General features: G+C 48.0%; 1 protein-coding gene across 1 annotated transcript in view; it reads right to left on the bottom strand.

Moving 5' to 3' along the window:
• Positions 1–23,332, bottom strand: part of LOC105482004 (scavenger receptor class A member 5) — a 129,841-nt gene that overhangs the window by 79,469 nt on the left and 27,040 nt on the right. The gene's annotated exons all lie outside the window — the stretch shown is intronic.

Genomic DNA, 23,332 nt, shown 5'->3' with positions numbered 1-23,332 from the left:
CTTCCCCATTTCAACTCTCGGGCTGCACAGTACTGTGGAAGTGTTATGCTGACTTGGCCCTTTCTTGCACTGCTTGAACATCCTGGAGTTGGGCTGCCTTGAGTGGGTTGGTGAGCTGGACAAAAAAAAATGGCCTTCACTGCTATCTCAAAGCATCTTCATGCTTCTTAATGCCGAAGACTGCTTTGCCTCTCTCGTTCTTGGAAGTAACTGTATCCACTTTACCAAGAACATGAAAGCCATTTGGCAAGAACACCATCTCCTCTGCATCATTTAGCGTGAATGCCACCTCCTCTGCACCTCGCCATTGTTCTGCAAACACACTGCTTCTTTCAGGATGAGAGTAAGAAGCATCCCTCTTCCTGCTCAAGGTGACATGCACCCTCTTGTTCTATTCTGTCCCCTGCTGGCTCCTTGATAGGAAGGCAGTAGTGGGAGAGGTGCAGTCCTGTGATGCCTTGAAGGACCCATGCATCACTGGAGCACCAACAGGGAGGAAGGGTGGGGTGTATTAGGAGGTTGCATCCTAACTAATGAGGGTACCCCAGAAGATAGCCCTTTAAATATTTGAAGATGGGTCCTCTTTCCTTAAGGTTTCCTTTGCCAACATGGCAAAACCCTGTCTCTACTAAAAATACAAAAAGCTTGTATTTTTACAAACCAGGCATGGTGGTGTGAGCCTGTAGTCCCAGCTACTTGGGAGGCTGAGGTGGGAGGATCACCTGAGCCTGGGAAATGGAGGCTGCAGTGAGCACTGCATTCTAACCTGGGTGACAGGAGTGAGACTCTGACTAAAAATAATTATAAAGTTCCTTTATTGCCAAAGTCATTCTTTCCTGAATGTGTTTTAACTTAAATGCCTCCAGTGGTATGCTGATAAATGTTCAACAACTGGTTCTCCAAGGGGTTGGGGAGAAGCCTAAGCTGTGGCGCTTGCCAATGTCTTAAGTGTAAATATCCCACTATGACTGACTTCAGGCTACCAACATGACATCACTGAATACGGAGTTAGGAAAAATGCATGTAATCAGAGCTGACCAGCACACCACTGTCTGCAGCCACCTTACAGTGCAGTGGTGAGAGAAGAAAACAGCAATGAGGAGGGTTAGAAAAGCCACATTTGATGACCACTTTTGTAATAACTGACTCGGGCAAGAATTGTAAGTGGATGCTAAAATCATGGAGTGAAAGATTGCTGGGAATCAGTGTATTTACACAGCCTCAGAGTGTCTCCCCACAGATGACTTCTTAATTAGAGGGCATAAAAGATAGCTTTACAGTAGATAATTCTGACCAAAGTTACCTTAACCAAATTTACCATTACCAATACAGGAACAAATTGACACAATCTGCCTCCTCAAAGGATTTATCAAGTGTTACTGCCAAGAAGGTTTAACCTACATCAATTGTGGGGAAACAATTAAACAAACCCAAGTTAAAGGACAGGATAGCAAGCAACTGGCCTGCATTCTTTAAAATGTCCATGTCATGAAATACAGTGAAAGGCAAGGAGCCCATCTAGAAAAGACGATGGAGCCATGGAAACCACATGCATGATTCTGGATTGGATCCTACATCAGGAGTTTTAAAAATTGCTCTAAAGGACATTCTTGGAGTAACAGAAGAAAATTAAATATGGATGATATACTGTATTTATAATCAGCATTAGATTTCTTGAATTCAGTAATTGTATAGTGGTGATATAAGACAATGTCCTTGTTCTTGTAAATACACACTAACATATTTAGGGGTGAAGTTTGCCACTCACTGTCAAATGGTTCCACAAAAATTAAAAATAGTAATAACAAACTGGGGCGGGAAGAGAGAGCAGGTACATGCAAATGGCATAAATGTTAACAATGTTAAAATGAAGGGTATATAGCACTCTTTATAGCTTCCAACTTCTCTGTAGGTTTAACACTTTTTAAAAAATAAAAAATTGAGGCCAGGCATGGTGGCTCACACCTGTAATCCTAGCACTTTGGAAGGCCAAGGTGGATGGATCACCTGAGGTCAGGAATTTGAGACCAGCCTGGCCAACATGGTGAAACTCCATTGTGTAAAAAAAAAAAAAAAAAAAAAAAAAGTAGCTGGGCATGGTGACAGCTACTTGGAAGGCTGAGGTGGGAGAATCATTTGAACCTGGGAGGCAGAGGTTTCAGTGAGCCGAGATCGTGTCATTGCACTCTAGCCTGAGTGACAGAGCGAGAGCCTGTCTCAAAATAAATAAATAAATAATTGAGGTCAGGCACCGTGGCTTATGCCTGTAATCCCAGTACTTTGGGAAACTGAGGCAGGTGGATGACTTGAGCCCAGGAGTTCAAGACCAGCCTGGGCAACATGGCAAAACCCTGTCTCTACTAAAAATACAAAAAATTAGCCAGGTGTGGTGGTATAAGCCTGTAGTCCCAGCTACTCAGGAGGCTAAGATGGGAGGATCACCTGAGCTCAGGAAGTAGAGGCTGCAGTGAACCGTGATTGTGCCCACTGCACTCCAGCCTGGGTGATAGGAGTGAGAATCTAAAAAAGATAATAAATTGAAAAAAAAAAAAAAAAAGAAACACTGAGGAGTTGTCTAACGTGCATGCAGCCAAACAAGACTGGTGCCTCCCTTAGTCTCTACGAACATAACTTTGATCGCAATAGCTTCTGGTGGCAGGCATGCCACACGCAGACTCATAGACCACATCCCGCCAAATTCAAACCCTCAACCTTGCTTTAAAAACTGATGTCAACCCGTGGCTTCCCCATTTTGTGGGGCACTACTTCATGTGAGTCCATATTAATTGACCATGTCTAAGCTGTCTCTCTGGGTTTCAGCCTCATTTTGGATTCTGATTCTGCATTACTTTGAATTGAGTGCTGATCTCTGTGAACCACAAAGACGACGAACAGGTCATCTGGGATTTAACTACATAAAACAAAGATTTACGAAGCGTACAGGTTGTGCAAAGCAGCAGGTTGGGTACAAAGAAATCAACAACAAGTAAGTAAGACGTGAGTGTCAATCATAGCCTTCTGGAAGATAAGAACCAGGTCTTACACTTCCTTGGTCCCCCTATAGCACCCCATGGTAGTGAGTATGTATTAGATACTTTATAAATGCCTGATTTGACCTCACATAGTAACCAGGCAAGAGGCTTAAACAGCCAGTTTCCTTAAGAGACAACACAATTAATAATCAAATGTATGGAAAGCTTGATGAGATTATTAGCTATCAAAGAAATGCAAATTTTAGAAAAGGAAATCTCGAAAAGTAATGGAACAGTGCTACATCATGCTGGCAAGACCGTGGTGAACGCTAGTGTGTTTATACATTGCTGATGACTGTGCAAATATTTTTGGAAGGCAATTTGGCAAAAAGTATCAAGAGCCATAAAAATGTTCACATCCTTTGCAAAATAGTCTCGCTCCTGGGAATTTAAGAAGTAACCCAAAAGAAGCGAATGCTAGAGCAGTGAGAAATTTATCACTCTCTTATTTGTAGCAGTGAAACCCTAGAGAAGTCGTGGATGAGCAATTAGGAACAATTAAATCATGGTACGTTAACCAGATGAACTTTAATGAAGCTCTAAAAATGACAACCATGAAGTCGGTCATGTAACAATGTGGGAAATGCAGACGCTATCACAGGAAGCAAGCACATACACACATAGGATTAAAAGAAAACCAGGATTCGTGAAAACAACTGACTTTAGAGGAGTGGAATTATGAGTGCAGCCTTCTTGGCTGAAGGGGATTGGCTCCAGGACCCCCCACAGAAAATCCTCAGATGCACAGTTCCCTTCATTGGACCTCCTGTATTTGCTGGTTTCACATTCTCAAATTCAATCAACCACCGATAGAGAGAGGCCCCAAAGGAAACCAGCCCTTTCAGCACCTTGATCTTGGACTTGCAGCCTTCCTGAGAGAAAGTAACTACGTCTATTGTTTAAGCCATGCAGGCTGCGGTATTTTGTTATGGCAGCCTCAGCAAACTAATACAGACTATAAGAGACAACCCAGACAGGCAGGGCTAATTTGGCTCTATCTAAGGGTAGGACCAGGACCCCCGGGCACAGTGGATTGTGGGTCATTGTAGGCACCACCAAGTGTGCCCAGGGCCAGAGAGAAACTGACAAGTCCTCCTTTGCCCTCTTCATCCCAGTGAGTTGAATGCCCCCCTGATTTAGGAAGGGGTGGGTCTTGGGAATCTGCATTTCAAATAACAACCCACCCCTCCCCGATTTCTGTTTTAGCAACCTCGTTGAACTGAGATCCTGTAGAATGACTGAATTCATGATCCCCTCAGCTTTTGGGTTTTTTCACAGTTCTCCTTTAGTTTCTTCTGTCTCTCCTAGAAAACAGAGGTCCCAGGTGGTCAGAATATCCTGTTGGGCCTTTTTTTTTTTTTTGAGAGGGAGTCTCGCTCTGTCACCCAGGCTGGAGTGCAGTGGTACGGCCTTGGCTCACTGCAACCTCTGCTTCTCGGGTTCAAGTGATTCTCCCACCTCAGCCTCCCGAGTAGCTGGGATTACTGGTACGCACTACCACATCCGGCTACTTTTTGTATTTTTAGTAGAGACAAGGTTTTGCCATGTTGGCCAGGCTGGTCTCGAACTCCTGACCTCAGGTGATCCACGTGCCTCAGGCTCCCAAAGTGCTGGGATTACAGGCGTGAGCCACCGCACCCGGCCTCTGTTGGACTTCCAAGGGCAAATTGGCTTAAAAATCCAAAGGGCAAGAGATTGCACTTCTGGGTGCATGCCCAAAAGAACTGAAAGCAAGGGCTTGAACAGATATCTGAACACCCATGTTCATAGCATTATTGTTCACAGCAGCCGAAAGATGGGAGCAACCCAAGTGTCCACTGACGGATGGATGGATAAGCCAAATGTGGTCTAGCCAAGCAATGAAATAGTATTCAGCCCTACAAAGGAAGGAAATTCTGACCCCTGCTTCAACCTGGATGAACCTTGAGAACATTACGCTAAGTGAAACAAACCAGTCATAAATGCTCACGCCTGTAATCCCAGTACTTTGGGAGGCCCAAGTCTGAGACCAGCCTGAACATGGCGAAACTGTGTCCCTACTAAAAAAAAAAAAAAAAAAAAAAAAATACAAAAATTAGTCAGGCATGGTGGCGCATGCCTGTGACCCCAGCTACTTGGGAGGCTGAGGCAGGAGAATTGCTTGAACCCGGGAGGCGGAGGTTATAGTGAGCCGAGATCACGCCACTGTACTCCAGTCTAGGTGACAGAGCGAAAAAATAAAATAAATAAATGATAGACACTATCTGATTCCACTGATATGGGGTCCCCAAGAGAAGCCAAATCCATAGAGACAGAAAGTAGAATGGGGGTTGTCAGGGGCTGGGGGAATGAGGAGTTCCTGTCTAGTGGGTGCAGTTTCAGCCTGGAGATATGAAGAGTTCGGTGGGTGGATGGTGGTGATGGTTGCACAGCATTGTAAACATGCTTAATGTCACTGAACCTTACACTTAAAAATGGTTAAAATGATAAATATTATGTTCTGTGTATTTCACCAGAATAAAGAAAATTCTAAAAGGTAACTGAGGAGGGGAGCTGGGTGGGGTCAGGGGTGGAGGACAGATTTGGCCTTGGGTCGCAGGCCTCCTCCCCAGGGTGAGGGTGGTGACTTAAGGGAGGGTCTGGCTGCATCCAAGCAGGCGCTCCAGGCAAGCAATTACTCAGACTCAGCCGGTCCCACCCAAGGCCACAAGATAGATGGGCCCACTGGGAGGGAGGCAGCGAGGCCCCAGCTCAGCTTTCACAAGTGAAGTCTCAGGACCTGGCTGGGAGCCATGAGCTGGAGCCTTCCTTCCCCTTCCCCCATCTTCTCTTCCATCAAATACAAAGGCAGCAGGACCTGGGGCTGGGCCGTTCCACCGGCAGGTCGGGACTGCCAGGCCAGCCTTTCTGTCCACTGGGTGGAAGGGTGTGGCCCAGTTCCATGTGTTTGGGGTTTGAGCAGCTAGGGGCCTGGAGAGCTCTTCAAACTGGCCAGTCCCACAGGGCCTGGTGGCTAACATTCCCCAGTCCCTCTCCAAGGAAGAAAAACAAACAGCTGAGCGCAGGCAGCCTAGCTGTGGGACTCGCTCCAAGACCTAAAGGGGAGGAAAAAAATGATTCCAGCCCCAAACGCCTAGTTAAATTGAAAGCAATGGACTACAGAGGGGAATGGGCACTTTTCCATAAGCCCCAGCTTTATCAAGGAAATTCAAAAATCCATCCTTGAGAGTTCATGCGTTTTGCTTTGTAATTTGCAATGTGGTATTATGGCCATTTGTGTATATCTGTGTGTACAGTTTATATCGTAAAAGCAGATATTATAAAAACCCACATGGCCAGGCTGAATGAACGAAGCACAAACGGGTGGAGCCCAGAATTGGCTTGGTCCTAGTATTCTTTGCGGGAAGCCATCCTCCTTGTCCCTCACTTCAGGGTGCCTCAGTTTCCCTATCTACTTCTTGCTCAGAGGCTGGTGGTGTGGTGGACAGAATAGTGAGCTTCAGGGGACCTGAGGCCCAGGCCTGTCTTGATCACACATGAGCAGAGCCCACCTGACTCAGAGCTTGGCTTTCCAGCTAATCTGTATTCCCTCGGTGGGAGCCAGGTGGCAATCACAGGGGGACAGCAGGGATGAGTGAGACCGAGCTCTTGACTAGGAAACCAGAGTCAGCCCAGCTTTGACCTTAACCACCAGTGCCCTTTAAATTTAATCAGCACCTATTTATTTTCTCCTATGAGAACTATCAACCTCGTTGGACCTCAGTCTTCTCATCTGTGAATGGGGATAATGCTGTCGTTCCCTCAGAGCAGTGGGTGAGGCTCAAGTAACCTATTGGATAGGAAATATGATTACTACTGTAATTGAAAGGGTGGCGTTGGGTGAGGCATGGGGGTCTTTAGGACACTATGGATTGAGCAGCTCAGGAATCGGGCCACTGTTGCCGCATAACTCAGCCTGGAAGCAGGACAGGCAGAGTGGAGAGCAGCAGCAGTGCCTGACTCACCTCCCATCCTCCTTCCACCTCGACCGCATCCCAACAAGAGGGTTTTTCCCCACGGAAACTCACGCCCATGGTACCTGAAGCCAGATGGGAAAAGCCCCTGCTTGGCAGAGTCTCAGGTCTGAGTCCTCCCCCACAGCCTGCCCAGGTGCAGAAGGGGCCAGGGATGTGGGTCTGGCTCCTGAAGAGGCCCTGCGGGTTGCAGTGGGGTGGGACCTAAGGGGAGCCACTGCCCACCCACAGAAAGAAGGGCTATTGCAGAAAGTTCTGGAGCTGGACTAAGCTGGCCTTGCTGACGGTGCTCAAGCATGAACAAGCAGGCTGGCCTTGGGCAGGTCCACCAGGGCCTGAGCAGAGACCCAGGGAGGCGCAGTAATGTGGCCAGCCCACCGTGGCTCCTTGTGGTGAGAAAGGGGCTGAGAGCCTGGAAACGCTGGGGGAATGCCACCCACTGGCCGCCTGGGAGTGAGTCCTTGCAGCCAGGGGAGATGCAGAGCCACCAAGGAGGGGAAGCAGTCTAGCACATCCTCTTGCCAACTGCATGCCAGCACCAGGGGCTGAGGCAGGGACACCGACACGCTCTTTACCATTAAACCACCTATGTCTGCGCTTTGACGCGAGCCAGATCTCGGGGTTGGCCGGAATATGCAAGACTACCTGGAACCTGGCCCAGATCCCCGTCTTGTAAGGAGACCCCCACCCCATACACACCCCCAATCCCATCCTTGAGCAGACCCTTACCACACAGGCCTCATGCCCATGCTTGGGGGACATCCTAGCCTGTATGGCCAACTCCAATCCCCACCTAATGCCAGCAAGCAGCCCTCCCTTTGTCACCCTCTGGCCAACACCCTGGTTTCCCTTCCCGGGATGATCCAAAGGCCCTGGAAGAAAGCTGAGGCTTTGGGGAAGGGAATTCAGGTCTCAGGTCCCCAGAGCATGACCCAGAAGGAGGGACATGTGAGCTCCAGGTGACACGTTCTCTTAGCCCTGAGGACATCTCACCTTGTGGGTTGGGAAGCAGCCAGAGGGACAGAGTGGGGCCCTCTAACACATGGGGACCAGGGCAGGTGCCTTGGTCTCAGGGTGACACTGACTGAGACACTTAGCAATGCCTGGGAATCCAGTGCCAGCATTGTCCTTGAGTGTATATTAACATACAGCACCTTTGTACCCATTCAACTGATCAGAACGAGCTCTGTGACAAAACTCCTATTTCAGCACTCAGCTTTATGGAGAAGAAAAAAAAAAAAAGGTGAGTGTGGACTAAGCCATTATGCCATAGACCTCACCAATAACTGCTGTTGCATTCCCAGACACTGGGACTCACCCCTTCCCAAGAGGAACGGTGGGTACTCTATACATCATCTGGTCTAAGGGTTGCCATGTTACTCAGGATGGCCTTAGGATCCCCACTTTACAGATAAGAAAACTGGTGCTTAAAGAGGTTTAGAAATTTGCCCCAAGTCATGGAATTTTTAAAAAGAGCAGAATGGGATTGAAATGCAAGTCTATGTAATTCTAAAATTTAGGCTAGTGAATGATACAGAGGGATTCACATATCTGCCCCCAGAAAGGTCACAGTTTAGTGTGGAGTCAGACACAGAAAACCGGTGTCAATGCCTGAGCAGGACAAGAGTGGAGCAGGAGAGCACTGTGGGAGCTGGAGCCAGAGCCGGAGCCAGAGCCGTGGTTACTCCCGAGGTCCGAGAACTGATCAGTGCCAATGGAGCTCTGAAGGTCCAGCCCAGAAATTCTCAACACAGAGCCCCCAACAGAACCTCTAAAGAGCCCCAAAGTAGACATGGGTTTTCTTGGTGACGAGCGAATGACTGGTGACCATTGATGTGTCAAGTGGTCAGGCCCCTGAGGCTCACAGGGGCAAGGCCTCCTGCTCAAGGTCACACAGCCTGTGGCAGTACCGGGGTCAGGAGACTGAGGGTGGACCTCTGGTGTGGAGATCCTGTCCCGTCCTGCATGGTGCCATCAGTGATTGCCCATGGCCACACGGTAAGGCGGAAGGCAGAGGCCCACCTAAAATTGCAAGCGTGTTCCACGCCAGGGAATGTGCCTCCTGTACCCAGAGGAGGAAGCCAAATCCTTCCTCTTCCTCTTCCTGATGCAGGGGAAGTTCCCTGAGACATGGCTGGAGAAGAGGAGGCCTAGAATGCCTTCTTCCTTCCAACATTTTTCACTGGGAATGACTTCGAGTGAACTCAAATACACCAGGGAATTCCAGTCCCAGGTCCTCAGAGCATGACCCAGAAGGAGGGACATGTGAGCTCCAGGTGACATGCTCTCTTAGCCCTGAGTGCACAGGGCGTTGCTTAGAGCAGGTCACTTTGCAGGATAGTGTCCCCTGCAAACTCATGTCCACCCCGAATCTATTTGGAAATAAACTCTTGGCAGGTGTAATCAAACTAAGATGAGGTTGGATTGGGTTGGGGTGGTCCTAAACCCAGTATGATTAGTGTCCTTAGAAGAAGAGGGACATCTGGACACAGACATATAGGGAATAAGGCTGGGTGTCAGTGGGAGCGTAGATTTTAGCAATGCGCCTGCAAGCCAAGAAACACAGGGGTGGCTGGCACCCTCGGAAGCTGGAAGAGGTGAAGAAGGATCCTTTTCCACAGCCTCCAGAGGGAGTGCAGCCTTTGATCGTGCCTTGATTTTGGACTTCCAGCCTGTGTGAGAAAATAAATTGTTTCTTAAAGCCACCCGGTTTGAGGTATTTTGAGCAGTCCTAGGAGATGGACACAGCTGGGCAGTTGCTTTCTGACCATCTGGCACTTGGCGATCAAGGGTTGGGGTGGAGATCCTAGTCTTTATGGACCAAGTCCTTGCACAGGGAGTGATCGGGGGCTTTCTGCCTTTGCTGCCATCGCCCAGGGGGCACAGGCTGCAGACCCTGCAGAGCTACTTCCCTTAGCCCTGTATTCTTCGCTCCTCACAGCCAGCAAGACCTTCCTGGGGGCCTGAGAGTGACAAACCATGCAGAGAGGCAAAATAATGAAAAATCCTGTCATTCCCTGCAAATTGGTGCAGTCTTTCCATTAACCCTTAAACATATACCCAACTTTGACAGCAATACCCCCAGTAGGGACCTATCGTAAGGAAATCATTGGCCATGTGGACAATGGATTATGTGCGAGCATTATTTATGGTAGTGAAACACTGTGAGACAGAGCAGATTTTTTTCCCACTCTCTCTTCACCCCTTTTCTGGTCATAATACATACCCAGTTCCTTTTGGAACCAAGCACAGGCCAAGCCAGGATAACAGAAGGGAGCCTTTTGTCAAAAGCCACAAAGAGAAAGAGAGACAGGAACTCCTTTTTATCACAAGAGTGCACGGGGTATTGCTTAGAGCAGGTCACTTTTGCAGGATAAATGTCAGATGCATGTGGATGTCAGACCCTGAAGCAGAGCTGGGGAGGGCTGCTCTGCATCCTTGCTCTCTTCCTACAGCCCAAACCAGAGGGAAAGCAGACAGCCCGAAGGCTGACAACCGGGGCTAAAGGCTAAGAGGAAGTCATGGGATGGGAGCACGAGGGAACCCAGGGGGCCAGGACATTGAAGAAACAAGGAAGCTCTCAAAAGATCAGGAAAAGTGGCCTCTTGGGCCTTCTTGAGAGTCCGAAGCCCAGAGGCATGGGTGGGTCTGCTGCGGGAGCTCTTTGCTCTTCCTGCCCACAGAGGATGTGGTGGGCCACTCACTGGGGCCCCAGCTAAGGAGCAGTCCTACATCTCCTGCACTTGCCAGCTGTGGATTTTCATTGACCCACTGCTCTGTCCAGCCCCTCAGTTAGAGAGCTGGTGAGAGTGTCCGACAGTGGAGATTCACTTTAAACAATGATGGTGACTCCATAAAGTGGATCTTATACCTTAGACGGTTATGTTATTAATTGAAGGGAGAAAGAAGGGAGGCTGCGATGAGAGGGGACAGTAAGTTTGGGTTTGGGCCTGTTGAATTGGAAGCCCCCAGTGCCCTTCACATGGAGCTCTCTAGACGGCAGTTGCTGGCACACAAAGAAATCAGGACTCAGAGTTATGAGAACATGCATGAGATGCGTGAAGAAGCCCAAAGGCAGACGCAAGCTGCGAGACTCAGATCAAAACCCTGGGGTGTGCCCCTGACGGGAAGGAGGGTCAGGCCCACTGGGGGAGTCACCTTAGAAAAAACACTGTAAGGGGAAATTTGGAGCATCTGAATAATGAGTTTACACCCAAAGAAGGTTGATGATTTTTCTTTTCTTTCTTTTTTTTTTTAATTGGCAAAGCTAAGCAATAGTCGTCGAGAGCCCAGGGGGGCTCCAGAAAGTCTGGGTCTGCATCTGAGGAGCAGCTGGGACCCCAGAGGAGGGAGGCAGGGATTCCTGGGGAATTGGAGCCTCCGATGCGGGTCCCACTCTGCCACCCTGAGCAGGTCGCTTCCCCTCCCTGGGCCTCCATCCCATTTACAAAGCTGAGGGCAGAACTCATCGTCCCCAGCTCTGACTGTATCGTCACCCTGCCTCTCCTTTGCTTGTGTCCTCGGGGCACTTCCCCAGCTTCTGTCCCTGGCTCTTCCCAGACACCAGGACCCTCTGCTGGCAGGGACCTGAAACCAGGAAAAGACTAGAAGAGGCCGGCTGGCCCCTCCACCAGGGCAATCAACACCATGCTGGGAGCTGTATTCTCGGGGCGACAGAAGATTCCTGTGGCCTTTTAAAAGGGTGGTCTTATGAAGAACCCCCGACAACATTGAGGGAATTGAAAGAATGGGTACCGGTAAGCCTCCCACCCACCCCGCCAGTTTTCATTTCTCCGAATTCCCCTCCATCCTTTGCCCTTTTGTAATATATGCTTGTTTGCATAACAGCATTCACAGTGTATACACACCAAGGGGTGCTCTTTTTTTCCCTTAACGCAATTTCATAAACGCCCTCTCACGTATGTCATAGCTATCATTTGAAATAGCTGCATAATACTCCCTTGTGTTAACTGTCTTTTAGTTAAACAACCCTCTAAGACTGCACACTTGGGTTCTTTCCAGCTTTGAGTGATTATGAAGAATGTGGTTGAGTTTTATACATATGCCATTTTCTTTCTTTGTACTCATTTCCTGGAGACAAATAGAAGAGGATTTCTGAGTCAAAGCATATAAACCACTTTTATAGATCCTGAAAGGTCATTGACTTCCTCAAGGAACTGGCTTGTTTAGATGTGCTAAATGGCCGCAGCCAATGGTCAGGGGACAAGTGTTAATTGGTAAATAAGCAATGCCTTTCTTTCCTTGACTCCTCCCAGAAAGATACCATTTTTCCAAAACTCTGGCAGACAATAGACTGAAAATGTCTCACAGAAGACAGTGGGCCAGACTCTGTTTTTGACAATAAGCAGGAGAAACAAAGTGCTTTGCAGAAGGACTCCATCCAGCGTGACTCAGTATGGTGGGGACTCTGTAGGATCTGCCGCTTCCCACCCTCAGAGGTGGCACCTTGGCGTCCTACAAGTCACTTCTGACATCATTGTCACTGCCCACCCCATGTTCATCCAGGGGTTCCAGAGACCCCCCCAGAGATGGGGATCCCTGTGACGAGTGTCACTGGCACCTCCCCGGCTGACAGCTGAACTCGGATTGGAACTCTTGCCAGACAGAAACACAGCGAGGGACCTTGGGAGAGGTCCTCTCATGCTCCCAGAGCTGGTTCTCTTCCAGGGTTTCCCAGCAGGGCGAGACAGGAACAGAACAAGGGGCCATCCTACCCCCAGTTCCCTGCATCCCTTGGATTGCTCCAAAAAGGGTCTCAGAGAATATGAGGTTCTCTAGAAGGAGCATAGAGAAAGGCAAGCTCCCAGGGATGCTGCCAGCTGCCGGGCCACTCTGGGCTGCACACAGGAAGGCCACATGGGCAAAGGAAGACTTGGGATTTCCGACTCTGAGCTGGAAGCATGGGGTGAAGCTGAACATTATCCTAACAAAACCAAATACACCATCTGTCTGGAGGTTCCAGCGAGGGGCCAGCAGGCTCTGCTAAAACCAGAGACAGACCAGGGACGGCCACTGCCCACCATTCCACCCTCCACCTCCTGAAGACTGGAGACTGGACAGGAATGTGAGAGCCCTTCTGCCTCCCCGTCTTCCCTCCTGGGCACTTACACCAAGTATTTGGTACCTACTTATTCTAGAAAATTACCCATTACTTATCTAAAATTCAAGTTACTGGGCTCCTGTATTTTTATTGGCTAACACTGGCAACTCTACATGTCGACGACTGGAGGGGTGCAGGTCAGGGTGCTGGGAGCTCATCAGGGCTTCTGATGCATGAACATGGCGGGCAGGTGAAATACAGCTGGCAGCATGCCCTGGTTCCAGGTAGATCATGGTGTCATTTACAGAGATGGAAAGGACTGGAGAAGCAGGTTTGGGAGAGAAAAGTCAAGACTTCTGATTACACATTGGGTTTGAGATGGTGTTTGTTAAATAACCAAGTGGGGAGGCCACAAGAAGGTGGAGTTCAGGCGAAGACAGACGGAATCTGATGGAAGCTGATGGCAGTCACTAGAAAGACAGTTTAGTTAAAGAGAAGAGGAGGAGGGTAAGGGTTGGAAAACTACCTATAGGGTGCAACGTTCAGTACTTGAGTGATGCTATCTGCACTAGAAGTCACATCACACCATTACGGAATATACACATGTAACAAACCTGTACACACATCCTCGAATCTGTAATAATATATATGCATATATAAAAGGAGAGAAGAGGGACAAGGCCTGAGATTTACAAGTAAAGCAGGTAGAGATGGGCAGCAAAGGACACCTATGATTGCCTCCCTGAATTAAACTGGGACTTCTCAGAAACCTCTGAGATTTACAGGGAAATGGTTATTGAGGCCCTAGTATAAGCCAGGCATTGTACAAAAGCACTTCATGTGTTATCTCACTGAATTTTCATCATACTGATGATTACTCATTACTATCCCCATTTTACTGGTTTTTAAAAATGAGGTCCAGAGAGGCTGAAACAATTTCCCCAGATCACAGCTCGTAAATGATCAAATACTTGACCTCAGGTTTTCCTAGTTCTCAAGCTTCTGATCTGCCCTGTGCTTGATAGCATATTTTATGCATATCTGCTCTGCCAGTCACTATGATCCTCACAGCAGGGGCCTCTCGTTATTTCTCTTCCCATCTCCCTGTGTCTCAATCGGTGCCAGGCTCGTTGTTGGCACCCGGTAAGTGTTTGTTGTTTGGGATTTGATGGGAGAGGGCCCCAAGCCTTGGGCGAGGTCAGCCAAGACACGACGCCTGCAGGACTGTCACAGAAATTCCCAGAACTTATAACTTCTCTCCAAAAGGGTGGAGGACAGGAGCTCATTAGTTGCTCGGCTTCCATCCCAGACCAAATTCAAAGCCCCCTGGTGAATGGCAAAATCTGCCTGGTAGTTCTGGGCACACCCGGCCAAAGATAGTTCCAGGAAGCAACAGGAGAGGTGGGTTTAGGAGGCACAGAGGCCCAGCCACCAACAGGGAGGTGCAAAGCTGCAGAAGGAAGTGAGGGGTGGACTCAAGACCACTCCCATTCTCTTTTTGCTTAAATAGAAAAGCTCCTTTTCTTAGCAAGGGCTGGTCACTGTATGACGACTCTCAAGTTTCCTCCAATCCTGGCTCCTGGAATAGATATCAAAGCACTTGACACGTTTCTCTTGATATTCCTGTACAGCGTGGTGAAACGAAGCTGGATTACTGCGCAATCTGTGGCGCTTACACGCGTTTATAAATCACTTAACAAACACCAATGATACATCCCACCTGCTGAGCGCTGTTCCAGGCGGTTAACACGGATGAATTAATTTCATCCTCACCACAACACTTCAAAGTGGGCAGAGTAATCCCTTCTGCTCTGCTCTACAGATGAGGACATTAAGGATCAGGTAGGTTGAAAAACTTGCCTGAAGTCACATAGCAATTGGCAAAGTCATGGTTTGTACCCTGGCAGTCTGACTCCGGTGCCATGCACTTCACCACTGGGTGGTGAAGCCTGAATTCACGCCATTCCCGGCGGCAGGAGAAGCCCTGAATTCACGCCATTCCCGGCTGCAGTCCAGGTGCCCATTCCCCAGCTATGGGGCAGCGGGCCAGGGCAGGCAATGCGTCTAAGTCTCAGTTTCCTCATTTATAAACTGAGCTATTTTCTGAATTCCTTAGGATTGTTATAAGAATTAGATGACACAATGTATGCAAAAATCTCTGCAAACCGTAACTTGCAATCCAGGGAGGAAGCATGAAAGGGCTAATTAGTGATCAGTGAAGCCTAGCATGGGGTTGGCAAACGGTTTTCTTGTGAAGGGCCAGGTAGTAAATATTGGAGGCTCTGCAGGCACACCGACTACTGAGCCCTGCTATTGCAGCACGAAAGCAGCCAGGCATTACATACATGGATGAGCACGTCTGTGTTCCAGTAAAACTTTATAAAAACAGGTGGTGGCTGGATTTGGCTCTTTGCCTAGAAGGATTGCAGTGGGATGGAGCTGAGAGATGGATGCTCTTCAGTGTCCTGAGTGCTATAGGTAGGGCTTTGGCTAAAGCTCCAGAGAACAGGGAGTACTTGTCAGATTTGCAGGCAGTGTTTCAGCTCTCTGTGCCCCCAACTTCTACCTGGCTCAGGCGTGGTCAGAGGTATCACCCTGGGCAGTGGAATCTTCCATGGGGAACTCAGGGCGTCAACTGGCTCTTGATCCCTTCTCCTCCCCCTCCTCTGGGGTCTGAGGTGAGTTAGAGGTGCCGTCTGCAGGAGAAGCTCTGATGGCTAGGGCGGCCCAACAGAGCTGAGGTAGGTGCAGGGAAAGTGCAGTAACCTGCTCAGGTGTGTGTGGTCTGAGTCTAAGGAAGAGGCTGGGGGGACTTCAAATGACCCTGACTCACCTCCCAGGACACAAGGGGTGAAATGCGTGCGTGGGCTGGCCAGCCCTTGGTCATGTCCTCTGGGGAACTGCATGCGTGGCAGCAGGCTACGGAATGGGGACTATAGGGACATAGTTGGGACACTGGCTCCAACATGATTGATGGCACAGGCTGATTGGTAAAAATAAATGACAGATGTCCAAGTCCAGAGCCAAACAGATCCAGCAGACTGCAATACCTGGCAGAAACCAGTGTGCTGACATCTAACTGGGATCACTGACAAGATCTGCCTTTAACTTGAAACAAGACCAACAAAGCCAGTGACACTGACATGCAATGGGGGAGCCCCTACTAGGCAATGGTTTCCTTTGAAAGAGATCTGGGGTTGAGTGAGGAGGAGATCTGACCTGATCGTTGAGGGCTGCATGGTATTCTATCATTTGGATATAGGGTCCTGTATTATGAGTCTCACTAGAAAGTCTCATGAGAGGCTGGGTGCTGTGGGTCATGCCTGCAATCCCAGCACTTTGGGAGGCCGAGGCAGGCGGATCACTTGAAGCCAGGAGTTTAAGACCAGCCTGGCCAACATGGCAAAATCCCATCTCTACTAAAAATACAAAAATTAGCCAGGCTTGGTGGAGTGCACCTGTAATACCAGCTACTCGGGAGGCTGAGTCAGGAGAATCTCTTGAACCTGGGAGGCAGAGGTTGCAGTGAGCCAAGATTGTGCCACTGCACACCAGCCTGGGTGACAGAGTGAGACTCCATCTCAAAAAGAAAAAGAGGCCGGGCGCGGTGGCTCACACCTGTAATCCCAGCATTTTGGGAGGCTGAGGTGGGCAGATCATGAGGTCAGGAGATCGAGCCCATCCTGGCTAACACGGTGAAACCCCGTCTCTACTAAAAATACAAAAAAATTAGCCGGATGTGGTGGTGGGCATCTGTAGTCCCAGCCACTCGGGAGGCTGGGGCAGGAGAATGGTGTGAACCCGGGAGGCAGAGCTTGCAGTGAGCCAAGATCACACCACTGCACTCCAGCCTGGGCAACAGAGCCAGACTCTGTCAAAAAAAAAAAAAAAAAAAAAAAAAGGAAAAGGAAAAGAAAGTCTCGTGAGAATTTAAGCTAATATCAGCATCCATGGTGACAGCCCGGCACACTCCCCCTTGGCTAGGCCACCCCAGGAGTGGTGTCTAATTCTGTTGACGACTCACACTTGGAGCCTGTCGGGAGGATGGCCATTCTGTTGAGGCATTCAGTTTAGTCCTTCCATTAATTGAGTACCTGCTACAAGCAGCACATGATGGTAGACAGTGGGAGGACAGCGGTGAACAAGGTGCGGTGCCCTATTATGAAAGAGCTCTCCTTGACTAGAAGAAGAGCCGGCACAGAAACCAATCATTGCAATACAGCATGGCGAGTGTGAAGACCAGGGCACAAAGACACAAAGGTGGAGGAACTGGGTTCGCTTTCCTTGGTGTTTCCAACTCGCTGATGAGCAATCGTGAGAATGAGAACACCTTGTTATGATTCATTCCTGAAAGAAGAACTAGAAATTGTGTGGGAAAGTCAAGGTGGACAAGGAAGAGGTTTCTGTGACTCTTGTTTTTTGGGAAAAGCACAACACCATGTCTGTCTGGGAAGTCGAGGGGGAGGTTGTAGGAGACACCCACTGAAGCTAAGCATCTCAGGGCCATGGGTGGGGCCATTGCTGGCTCCATCGCTCCCTCCCCTAAAGAGCTACAATCCTGGAAATGCTGTTCTGTTCCTGTTTCTTGGCTTACTGAGCCCTGTGCTGTCACGGTACCTCAAGGACCTCTCCAACAATGTCTCCAGGCTTCCCTGCGTGTTTATTGGAAACATGTGCATATGGACACATACTGCACTGAGCCCAGTTCTGTTTATAGACAAGGTTACTGGGTGCTCAGGCTAAACAAGTAGGTCTCTAATCCGTTGCTATTCTGAAAGCAAACTGTCTCTGATTGTGGGAATAATATCATCAAATATTTCTGGAGCACTTTTTTTTTTTTTTAAAGACAGGATCTTGCTGTTACCGAGGCTGGAGTGCAATGATGCAATCATGGCTCACTGCAACCTTGAACTCCTGGGCTCAAGTGATCCTCCTCCCTCAGCCTCCTGAGTAGCTGGGACTACAGGTGTATATCGCTATACCTGGCTCATTTTTTAATTATTTGTAGAGAAGAGGTCTCACTATGTTGCCCAAACTCATCTCAAACTTTTAGGCTCAAGCAATCCTCCTGCCTCAGCCTCCCAAGAGCTGCGATGATAGGCATGAGCCACTGTCCCAAGCCTACTGAGTACTTATGTGCCGGGCACTAAGAGAGTTTTAATTTTCATGTATTATTTAATTAAATCCTCACAACAGCCCCATAGGGTAGGCACCACAATCACCCCATTGTATAGATGAAAAAAACCAAGTCCCTTGGAGGTTAAATTATTTGCCTCAAAATGATAGAGCCATTCCATAGCACAGCCTGGATTTGAACCCAGAAGTCTGGCCTCAAAGTCCATATCCTGAAGAGAATATGGCTACTCCCAGAATGCTTGAAAGACACAGAGAACAATAGAAGTATCATTAAGCCCATTGTTTTTCAGACTACAGCTTTTATCCTATTCATGAATTATGAAATAAATGAATGAGTTGTGATCGTTTAAAAAAAAAAACAAATAGAGTAGAAAGGCATTACAAATGTAAGTATTATCTCAGCTATGCTTATATGTGTGTACTGGTTGTGTAGGTCATGGTAAAAAACGTTTGAGACCACCGATCTTGCCCAATTTGCTCACTTTACAAATGGGTAAACTCCCATTCAGACAGCAAAGTGATGTTTCCAAGGTTACAGAGCATTCATAGATAACCTGGGGCTAAACCCCAGGTTATGCTATCAAGGTTAATTGACTGCAAAGAAAACAAAGAAAAAGTAAGAGTGATGATGCTCTAATAGTGGTAATACTAGTGCCAGCAGTAACAATAACAATAACTACTACTCCAAATCTCATGTGGAAATCGGATCCCCAATGTTGGAGGTGGGCCTAGTGGGAGGTCTTTGGATCATGGGGGTGGATCCCTCATGAATGTCTTGGCATCCCCTTCATGGTAATGAGTGAGTTTTTGCTCCATTAGTTCATGCGAGAGCTGGTTGTTTAAAGGGGATGGACCTCCCCCTTTCTCTCTCTTGCCACGTGACATGCCTACTCCCCATTTGTCTTCTGCCATGACTGGAAGCTTCCTGAGGCCTTACCAGAGACCAAGGAGATGCTGGTACCGTGCTTGTATGGCCTGCAAAACTGTCAGCCAAATAAACCTCTTTTCTTTATAAGTTATCCCATCTTAGGCATTCCTTTGTAGCAATGCAAAACAGACTAATATAGGGAGTACACTGATTTCCCCCATTTTCAGAGAAGGGAGCTCTTGGCCAAGTGCCTCAGCCAATGTCTCATAGCTGGTGATAGAGAAGCCAGGGTTCAAGCTCAGACAGGCTGGCTCCAAAGTCCCTACTTGTAACCAGCATGAAGTCTACATGGTCCTGCCTGTCTCAATATTCTTCTTAAATGCTATGATGTCAATGCAGTACATAACATGCTAGATATGTGTTAATATAGTTAATCACACACCTGCCACTTCTACTAGCTAAATGTCCCTGGGTAGCAATTCCATATTCATCTCAAATAAGTACTTGGTAAAACTGAAATACTCATCTTTCTTTTTCTACAAATATTTTCTAGATTCCCTGGTCTCTGTCATTCATTCACATATTAAAAACATCACACATTTGAAGAATGAAATAGAAAAGGCGGAAATTTTGTAAAGATAAAACTGTATATAACACCCTTCCTTGTTCCATAAAGAATTAAGGCAATTCACAAGGATACATTAACTACACTAAGATGAAAGTAGATGAGATCCAGGTAAAGAAGATCAAGCAGAGAGACCCCGAATGAAGCCAGGAATAGAGACTAACACAAAAATGCTTTCCTTAAAGTCTCTACACTTGCTGCGGGTGGACCACAATTCTGTCCCCAGATTTTTGTTTTAATGACCTTCAAATTCACATATCACCATACAAGGGATGACAGCTGACTCTTAAGTTTGTGTTAGTTACCTCCTTGAAAGTAATTTTAAAGACTTTCAGATTCACAGTCTCCATAAGGTGAAAACAAATTCCTCAAGGAACACATAACTCCTTCTGTGACTGAGACAGAAAATAATTGGTGCATGCATCCTCTGAGGACAGCATTGTGTAATGCAAGAAATAACATCCTCAACATCATTTTTACAATAAGCACAAGGGATGAAATTTCACAGGGTTGTTTCTGACAAAGTGTCCCAATAAAGGATGATGGCATTGCGCTCCTATTCCCAAGATGCGTGATAGAATCAGGAAGCTACAGTGTAGATGGACACAGGCTCTGAGCATATTACTCTTTCCTGCAAAGTCCAGGGACAGACTTGCTTGAAACAAGGTGATCCAAAAAAGGGATACTCTGTTCAAAGCCAGGTGGATAACTCTCCCCAGGCCCAGGCCTTCCCCGACCATTCCAGCCCTCAGGGATTGGGCTCTCCTTTGTATAATTTGGCAACAGCAGAAACTACGTCACATTGCCCTACAGTGGGTGTATGTGTTTATGATTTTAAACCCTCCTGTGCAGGGACTACATCTCATGACATTTTATTCCTAGGGCTTATCCCTTTGCCCTGCACCCACTGAACACTCATGCACAAATTCAATGCTTGTTGAGGATGCTGACGACAATGACCGACTGGTACTGTTAGAAAATAACTAAATTAAGGTGCAGGAGGAGCCCATATCTCCCCAGGGACTCTCCCTGTAGACCAGTGGTCTTGCTACATTGCTGCGATGCTACAGCCTCACCTCACATTCGAATCCCAGATCTTTTCACTTCCCCTTTCTGCTGTTTCATTTCCACAGTGAGAATTCAGACTTATCTACGGAACTGTCTCAGGAAAGAGAAGAAGAGATCGTTCCTAATGAACACACCCAGTCACCACAGTGACTGCCCAGAAGAGTCATGGATAAGACTGAACTCTCTCCGACTCTTTAATTCCATCGCAAAGGACATCTTGCCTGAAGTGCTGGATTGAGGACCCCCTGGCCACATGACTAGGCAATCTCAATTCTTTAGTTCATAAACTTAAACCTGATTGTATTGTCCAGAAATGAATTGGGAACAGAATGAAAACATAATAGGGAACTGTCAGCCAAGGTAATAATCAAAATATGTTGAAGAGATAGGAAAGCTTAGAGGAACTGGGGGTAGGAGGAGTCTCTTGCCATCTCCTTGGGAGATGATGAAAGGCTGTGAGCTTAGGGAACAGAACCCAGTGACAGCATGGGATTATCGGAGTAAAGCTCCCAGGAGGACACTGGTCAGGTTGGATGGTGGGCAGAATCCAATTGATAGAATAATTTGGGTGGTGGTTGGATTAACCTTCAAACAGGTAAACTTAGATAATGCATAAATGTGAGGTACATGTTTGCCTTTTACTTTCAATATTTGGGCAAGAAGATGAATTGAGAGAAGTCCTATGTGGGGCTTATAAGACTCATATTTGGTGTAGTTTGATTATAAATTTGTCACACTGGGAAACAGTAAGAGTAAGCATTTGCATGCTGAGATGTTGCCAATCCAGTATTCAGATATGGCGCTGGGTTGCAGTGGATAATTTTGTCATCCAGTTGTAGGAGCTATGAGATTTGCATTGACAAGGAGGTTTTAAGAATGGTTTAAATGGATCTCCTGTGCAAGGTGACCTCTCTGGGCACAGACAGTGAGTTCTACCCAAGAAGGAGAAGCCCTCTCCCATGGCAGGTCACCCAACAGAAGGCCAGGCAAGCTCTTTTTTACACTGGACCATGGATCTCCCCACACCCCTGATCTTGGTATCTCTGAGAAGGAGCATCGCTGAGGTCTTCAATCAGGCAATCTAAAGAAATCTCCCTAAGATCAGATAGAGCCTCCTTAAAGAACTTCAGACTTGTCCACCACCTTGCCAAGTCCCCTTCCTATGCCACCCTCACCAAATCTCCCCCAGAGGCCAACATGATTCTCCAGACAAGAATCTGGGGAGGTAACAGCGGCCACACACCCAGGGCCAAGAGATCAGGTATGACACTGTTGCACCAGCTCTGTCCCAATCTACCCCAAATTTTTGTTCAACACAGGCCGTGTGGCATCCAGAAACTTCAGGTTCAAAGAGAATTATAATGATCAGAAAAATGCTGGAACAATTGAGGTATGGCAACATTTTTATTAGATTGGGAAACCATGTTCCACCCTCCTTTCTGAAGCTTCCAGGACATCATTATAAACCTCATCCAATCTCCAAGCCAGGAGAAAGCCTTTTTTTCATCATACTGGACAGCACTACTTGTTAGCAAACTGTCCTTTATTTTGAATGGAAATTTGTCTCCTAATAACATCCACCCGTTGGTCCTAGCGCTGCCTTCTAGGGTCACATAGAGCATGTCTACCCTTTCCACATGGCAGCCATCCAGACACCAGAAGAGAACCGTCACTCCACTGCAAGTCTTCTCTTCCCCAAGAGATGATGCCCTTCCAGGACCTCCAGAGGCTGGCCCCAGACCCCCCCACCAATCTGGTCCCTCTCCTCCAGACCCCCATCTGTCACCTAAAAGTTCCTGTTCTGCAGAGCTTTTCTGCATCTGTCACCTAAAAGTCCCTGTTCTGGTTTCCTGTTGGGCTGGAATGCTTCCTAAACATTCCAGAATTTTGTTATGGTCCTGGCAGCCAAACCCACCAAACCAAGATCCCAAGCTCTCACCAAGCAGCCTGAGAACATGTTCAAATCCTCCTCTGGCCCACTTGGCCTGCGAGGGACCCTGCTGGCCCCTGTCCTCTGGTCCCAGGGATGAATCATGAGGTTCTCTCATTGTTGCTGTTGGCCGCCCCTCAGGTTGCTCATTGGTGGGACAGACTCCACCCCAATGTCTTTGCCCTGAGTGTGGAAACCTGAAGGTGCAGGCAGCATTGAACACCCCATTACAACACCCAAGTGACTAGTTCCGCTTGACAGAAAGTGAGTCAAGACCGGGGAGGTCCTGGCCATTTGCCTCGAAATTTCCAGCAAAAGGTCAGGTCATCTATCCGTAAGGGCTGGACCTCCAGATTCCTACCCTGGGCTTCACCCGAGGTCCCCTCCCTCAGTGCTCCAAGTCAGCTTGGCCTGGCCAGCAGCCTCGCTCCCACCATCCCCACTTGCTCCACGCAGCAGCCGCACCTCCCTATATGTGCCTGCTCTGTCACCATCACATTGGGCTACACCCCATCACAGTGCCCGCTGCATTCTGCCTTGAGGCGGGGCTCTAACTGCATGACCCTGTCTTGGTTCCTGGGTTGGAAGCTCCTTGAGAGAAGCCCCTGGGTCCTATTTAG

This window comes from Macaca nemestrina, chromosome 8 (genome assembly GCF_043159975.1).
Source record: "Macaca nemestrina isolate mMacNem1 chromosome 8, mMacNem.hap1, whole genome shotgun sequence".
Lineage (NCBI taxonomy): Eukaryota > Metazoa > Chordata > Mammalia > Primates > Cercopithecidae > Macaca > Macaca nemestrina.
The sequence above is the reverse complement of the archived record's forward strand: the minus strand, read 5'-3'. Positions and strand labels throughout refer to the sequence as shown.